The following is a 6,419-nucleotide window of genomic DNA, read 5'->3' as shown; positions in this document are numbered from 1 at the left end:
AGAGCTACTAACGCTTCAGAAAATTGTCTCACACCGGTGGTGTTTTCAACTTGAGCCACAGAGCTTGTAGAAGAAGAGTGAAGAAGAAAGATGACTTGGGGGAATGAGGCTGTGAAAAGCAGAGCAAAGCTCACACAGGAGCACGTGCTTAGCCTGCGGCAGAGCGTGCGGATTGCAGCGGCAGAGCGTGCGGATCGCAGCAGCAGATCCTGGCCTGGCCCTGAAGACAATGGTGCCAGCCTTGGCTCTGTGCCCCTTTGTCTTCTGTCTTCCTTTCTACTTCCTAATGATGCAAACTTCTTGTTGGTGTTTTTTATTATTAAACATGATTACCACCAGAATACCACATAATAGTGATATACTTTATCTGCTTTTATTTAAAGAGCACTCACATTGTAGCATTTCTGGAGTGTAATTGGGCTGTATAATCCAAAAGCTTCTTTAAAAAAAAAAAGTTTTTGACCCAGAAAATCCATTTCTTGGAATTTATCCTGAAGGAAAATCAGTATGATTGTACTTCAAATATTTAGCCACACAAATATTCGTCAGAGCAAGGCTTATTTTTGAACCATAGTTAAAGCTTAATAAAATAATGCTTAAACTTGTGACACATTTAAACCATTGATTTAAATATAGGAGAATGTTAACTTAAGAAAACTTAATTTTAGTTAAATGTTAACTCAAGAAAGATAACCCATGGGGCTGGGAAGGTGGCTCAGTGGTAGAGCACTTGCCTTGCATGCATGAGGCCCTGGGTTCGATTCCTCAGCACCACATAAGCAAAAAGATAAAAGCTGGAAGTGGCGCTGTGGTTCAAGTGGTAGAGCGCTAGCCTTGAGCTGAAGAGCTGAGGGATAGCGCCCAGGCCCAGAGTTCAGGCCCCACGACCGGACCCCCCCCCCAAAAAAGAAAGATAACCCAGATATAAAAATAACATTTAGAAAAACAAATTGAAAACAGTAATTTTCTTCTTTTAGAAAAATAGGCATTTGCCAGGCGTCGGTGGCTCACGCCTGTAATCCTAGCTACTCAGGAGGCTGAGATCTGAGGATCGAGGTTCAAAGCCAGCCTGCGCAGGAAAGTCCGTGAGACTCTTATCTCCAATAAACCATGAGAAAAACAGAAGTGGCATTGTGGCTCAAGCAGTAAAGCACTCACCTTGAGCTGAAGAGCACAGGGACAGCGCCTAAGCCCAGAGTTCAAGCCCCACGAGTTCAAGCCCCACGACCGACCAAAAAAAAAAAAAAAAGAAGAAAAATGGGCATATAAATAACTAAGAGTTAATAATTGGCTTATTTTACCTGTTTACCTCTTCTCTGCAATAAAAATTTTGTAATGAGAAAAACAAGTACGATACTTCAAGCACCTGTGTGAAAATGTAACTGGGATAGTTGAGAGAATAGATAGGGTTGGAATGGATGAGAGAGAAAAAACGATTGGAGAGGGGAGAGTGATCAAGATGCACTGTACTCACAAACTGAACAGGCTGAATACAAATAAACAGTTGTAAAGATAATTTTTGATTCAATAAAAGATTATGAAGACATGTGAGGTCTTTATAAAAGCTGATCTTATGTTCCAATGTAGATAAATGGTTTCAGCTACACAGCCTCGGTGTGGGAAAAAAGTCACCCCATCCACAGCCATCCACTCAATGAGAAAGAAATACGAGTTGGTTAGTGGGAATACTAACAATTATAATTTCATTTTACAATCAAACACTTTTTCCCATAAAAATATCCTAAAGGTAGACAGACACTATAAAATATAATTTATCTTATTAAAAATAATTTTTAAATAAATTGCAAGATTTTGTTCTTAGCTCATATTCAGTAGCTAGTGAGAAGGTAAATATACCTAGCTACTCAGAAGGCTGAGAAGTAAGGATCATGGTTCCAAGCCCCCTGGGCAAGAAAGTCTGTGAGAGCTCTTTAAGTAAGCAACAAAAAGCCATAAGTGGCTCAAGTGGTGGAGTGCCAGCCTTGAACAAAATTGTACACACACACACACACACACACACGGCAGCATTCAACCATCTAAATTCTAGCTAACTAACCTGTGGTGCTCTTTTTATTACTGTGCGGGTCTCAGATCCCTTGCCGTATGGCTGAAAAGTTAGGAAAAGATGACAGTAAGTTAGCATAATTTCTGCTTCCACTGCTTTTATTCCAAGAGCTCATTAAATAATCTACATTCTGCATGAAGTTATTCAAATAATTCCAATTATTCTAGTATACATTTTTGGAAACATAACTGAAAACATTTATAAAGCTATTTATAAAGACTCACGATTGGAAATGGGATTTTGTTTGTTCATTGTAAGTGATGAAAGACAACTTCCTACTGAGAAACATTTAAGTGCCTACAAATATAATGGAAGCATTTTGCCTATTTTAAATTAAATTTTAATGACTCATCTTTGTTATTTGACTACAGATTGCAATTTTTTGTTTGGATATAATTAAATTTAAACCTCTCAGCTCTTGAATTAACTTGTATAAATTTTGTATTTTCTTTTAAAAACAAAGAAACTATTGTGGAAAGTTTTGGGGTCTTAGTTGTTTAGATAGGACTGTGAGCGGCTGGCATCATCACACTGATCACCATGCGCTGGATTCAGAAACGGCCTTCCTGAATGGGAACTCCTGTGTACAACACCTCAAAGATAATTAAAAAATAATAATTTTTTTAAAGAGCAAAAAGTTGCCAGGTGCTGGTGGCTCATTCCTGTCATCCTAGCTACTCAGGAGGCTGAGATCTGAGGATCCTGGTTCAAAGCCAGCCCGGGCAGGAAAGTCCATGAGACTCTTATCTCCAATAAACCACTAGAAAAGTGGAAGTGGTGCTGTGGCTCAAGCGGTAGAGTGCTCGCCTTGAGCTGAAGCGTGCAGGGACAGCGCCCAAGCCCAGAGTTCAAGCCCCATGACCAAGAAAAAAAAAAGAGCAAAAAGTTTTGAACTTCTAGAATAAATAGGATTGTTTTGAGTGCTGCCAACAGCTTCATAGTAATGCAAGAGTAGAGGCTCAGGAGGTACTCCTATATAAACCATGAATTCCTCAATTCTGTGCACTTGAACTTGATCTCCAAGATGTTTTCTAGTGCCACACACCTTTCAATTCATGGGCAAAAAACCAAGGCCTAAAAGGGTCCTTTTAAGTAACCAGCTGTTATGTGTAGGGTCAACTGATTCTGACTTTTATTCTTTTATCCTTCCCCAAGTATCATATTAGAAAAGAAGGGCAAGCTATTTGAATGTCTTAAGTATAGGCTTGCCTTTATGAATTGCTTCTAAAAAGTCTTTTGCTACTTTCCAAAATAAAAACACATTAAATATTCTTGCCAAAGGAAAATCTATGAATGAAATTTAGCCAGCAGTGACTTTTAAAATGCATGCATACCACGTACACACACAGGGACACATTAAAAATATGAACATATTATTAGTTTATGTCTTTGGGATGGTAAGGGTGAACAAATGCAGTAATGGTACTCACTAGACAACTTGTGGGTGGGGATGGAAGGGAAAAACTGGGAGAGAGGGAGGTGGTGACATTCTCCAAAAAGAAATGTACTCATTACCTGACATGTAACTGTGACCCCTCTGTATATCACCTTTACAATAGGAATTTTAAAAATATGAACATATATATTCTCCAGAAAAACAGGGTACATCATTTTTTTTTTTTTGTCGGTCATGGGGCTTGAACTCTGGGCCTGGGCGCTGTCCCTCAGCTCTTCAGCTCAAGGCGAGCGCTCTACCACTTGAGCTACAGCGCCACTTCCGGTTTTCTGGTGGTTTATTGAAGATAGGAGTCTCACGGTCTCTCCTGCCCGGGCTGGCTTTGAACCGCGATCCTCAGATCTCAGCCTCCTGAGTAGCTAGGATTACAGGCGTGAGCCACCAGCGCCCGGCTCAGGGTACATCATTTTAATTTAGAACCACTGAAATAACTATGGTCTCTTCCGTCCTAAAATCCTATGACTGTCAGTAGATCTGTTCATCATAAAAAGATAGAACTCTGCTTGGTGCCAGCACCCCCCGCCCCTCTCTAACACAGGGTTTGAATTCGGGCCTTGCTTGTTAGGCATGCACTCTACCACATGAGCCACACTCCTCAACCAAAAGCTAGATTTTTGTAGCCAGGTATTTTATACTTATTAATTTATAACATACATGATTTCAGATTTCATGTAAGAATGTGGCTGATTTCTATTTTTAATACTAAATAACGATTTTCCCCCTTTCTGGTCTTGGGTCACTGCATTTCAAAGTCAGAGGACACAGGAACTTCACAGCAGCACAGGGGCCACCTGGCAACCTGCAGAAGGCCACGCTCCCCCCCCCCGCACCCTGCCCCTCCCCAGATCACTGCTTCCCAAGAGTGGGCCACTCCAGACACCAGCACCTTGTACAGGGAGGCTCCATCTCATGCCCCTGAACCCCCCCACCCCTCCAAATATAAAAACCAGACACGGAAGTGAACAGCTACAGCCTGAGGTCTCTGGGAGGCTGAAACAGGAGCTTTGCCTGCCCTATAGAGCACTAGACTAACTTAGCAAGATCCCGCCTGAAAAGGAGAAAAGCAAAACAAAGCAACAAACACGATAAATTCAACACAGCACCAGGACCCACATGAGGAAGAAGCAGGAACACCTCCGCCCTTTCTACACCCAGTGCTCAGCCTCCTCCAGGACTCGTTTTCTGTAACGAAAACAAGGAAGCCATGAATCAAATCTCTCCTGGTTTGCATTTAGTTTGGACCATCTTCCAAACTTCCACTCAACCTAAAGATGACTTCCCTGTACTTGAACAAAGGATCCAAGAACCAAGAATATTTAGCAATGAGAAAATAACAAGAGGGCTTTCTAATGCTTCAGGAGTTGGCCCTTCAGAAGGCAATATTTTATTCACTTTGCTACAGCTTCTCAGATCAGACAAAACCAATCTAGAAGCTGATAATTTGAGACAGAATGAAATTTAAATGCCTTCCTCTTGACCTTAGAAAAGATGACATGAGCCTAAAAGGGGCTATCTGAGGGGAGCAGTAGATGAGAGGGCTGTGGGGAGGCTGAGATCTGGGGATCAGGGTTCAATGCCAGCCCGGGCAGTAAGTCCATGAGACTCTTATCTCCAATTAACTACCACAAAACCGAAGTGGAGCTGTGGCCCAAGCAAGGTGGTGGAGTGCTAGCCTTGAGCAAAACAGCTCAGGGACAGCGCCCAGGCCCTGAGTTCAAGCCCCACAACCAACAAAAAAACAATGGACTGGAAGTTTAGAGAGGAGGAAGAGTGCTAGAGAGGAGAAGGTGACAGGAATCACTGTATGCAGGCATGGCCTGCTAATGGATATGCATTACAATAGCACCATGCATTTAAGTCATAAAACTAATTACTTATACGTTTTAAATGGAAAAAGAAAGGTCTCTGCAGGAGACTCACGTGGGCAGAGCTGAATTTCACCGCGGGTTGGCTGTGCTGTTTTCCTCCCTGTGCGGTGATCTTCTCCGCAGTGGTGTTTAAGGTTACGTTGCCACCTGCTGGTCGCCGGTTAGGACTGACCTGTAACGAGGTGACTCTTCCTACTCCTAACTCCTGTGCTCTGGATGAGTACCTATTCCACTTTAAAATGGAAAGACGCCCGGGATAAAAACGCCGGGCCGTCCTGTACCTGGACGCAGTGCGAAGCGGGCGCTTTGCTTTCGTCGGTCGAGGGGCTTGAACTCGCGGCCTGGGCGCTGGCCCTGCGCTCTTCAGCCCAAGGCCAGCGCTCTGCCGCCTGAGCCACGGCCCCACGTCCGGTTTTCTAGTGGTTCACTGGAGATCAGCGTCTCACGGACTTTCCTGCCTGGGCTGGCTTTGAACCGCGATCTTCAGATCTTTGTGAAGCCTGAGCCGGCCGGCTGCCCAGCTACCGGCCCGGCCGCCCGGCTATCGGGCCCGGGCGCCAGGAGCCAGGGGTGCCGCCTACGGCTCGGCCGGGGCACCGGAGAAAAGAAGGGACCGGCCCAAGGACGGCACCGCGTGGAAACAACGCGGTGCAGACACTCACTGTCCCGTTGGGCGCCCAGGACTCCGCCTATCAGTAACTTTGCTTCCAAAGGCGCCAGGCGGAGCTGCTGCCCGCGGCCGCCACCTTCCGCGTGAGGCAGGCCCCGGCCCCGCGTGAGGCAGGCCCCGGCCTCACGTGAGGCAGGCCCCGGCCCCGCGTGAGGCAGGCCTCGGCCCCGTGTGGGGCAGGCCCCGGCCCTCGCGGCGTCCACGTTCCGCGCGAGGAAGGCCCTGACTGGCGCGGGCCTTACCCATCACGGCGGCCAGGCAACGCGGTGTCCTCTGCCTCCTCAGGGCTCCCTGGTTCCCACTGCCACCGAGATGGCCAACTGCCGGGGGCAGGACGCCGCCCGCGGCCGCGCCGGGGCC

This window comes from Dipodomys ordii, unplaced genomic scaffold (assembly GCF_000151885.1).
Source record: "Dipodomys ordii isolate 6190 unplaced genomic scaffold, Dord_2.0 Scaffold10, whole genome shotgun sequence".
NCBI lineage: Eukaryota > Metazoa > Chordata > Mammalia > Rodentia > Heteromyidae > Dipodomys > Dipodomys ordii.
Note: the sequence above shows the minus strand (reverse complement) of the source record.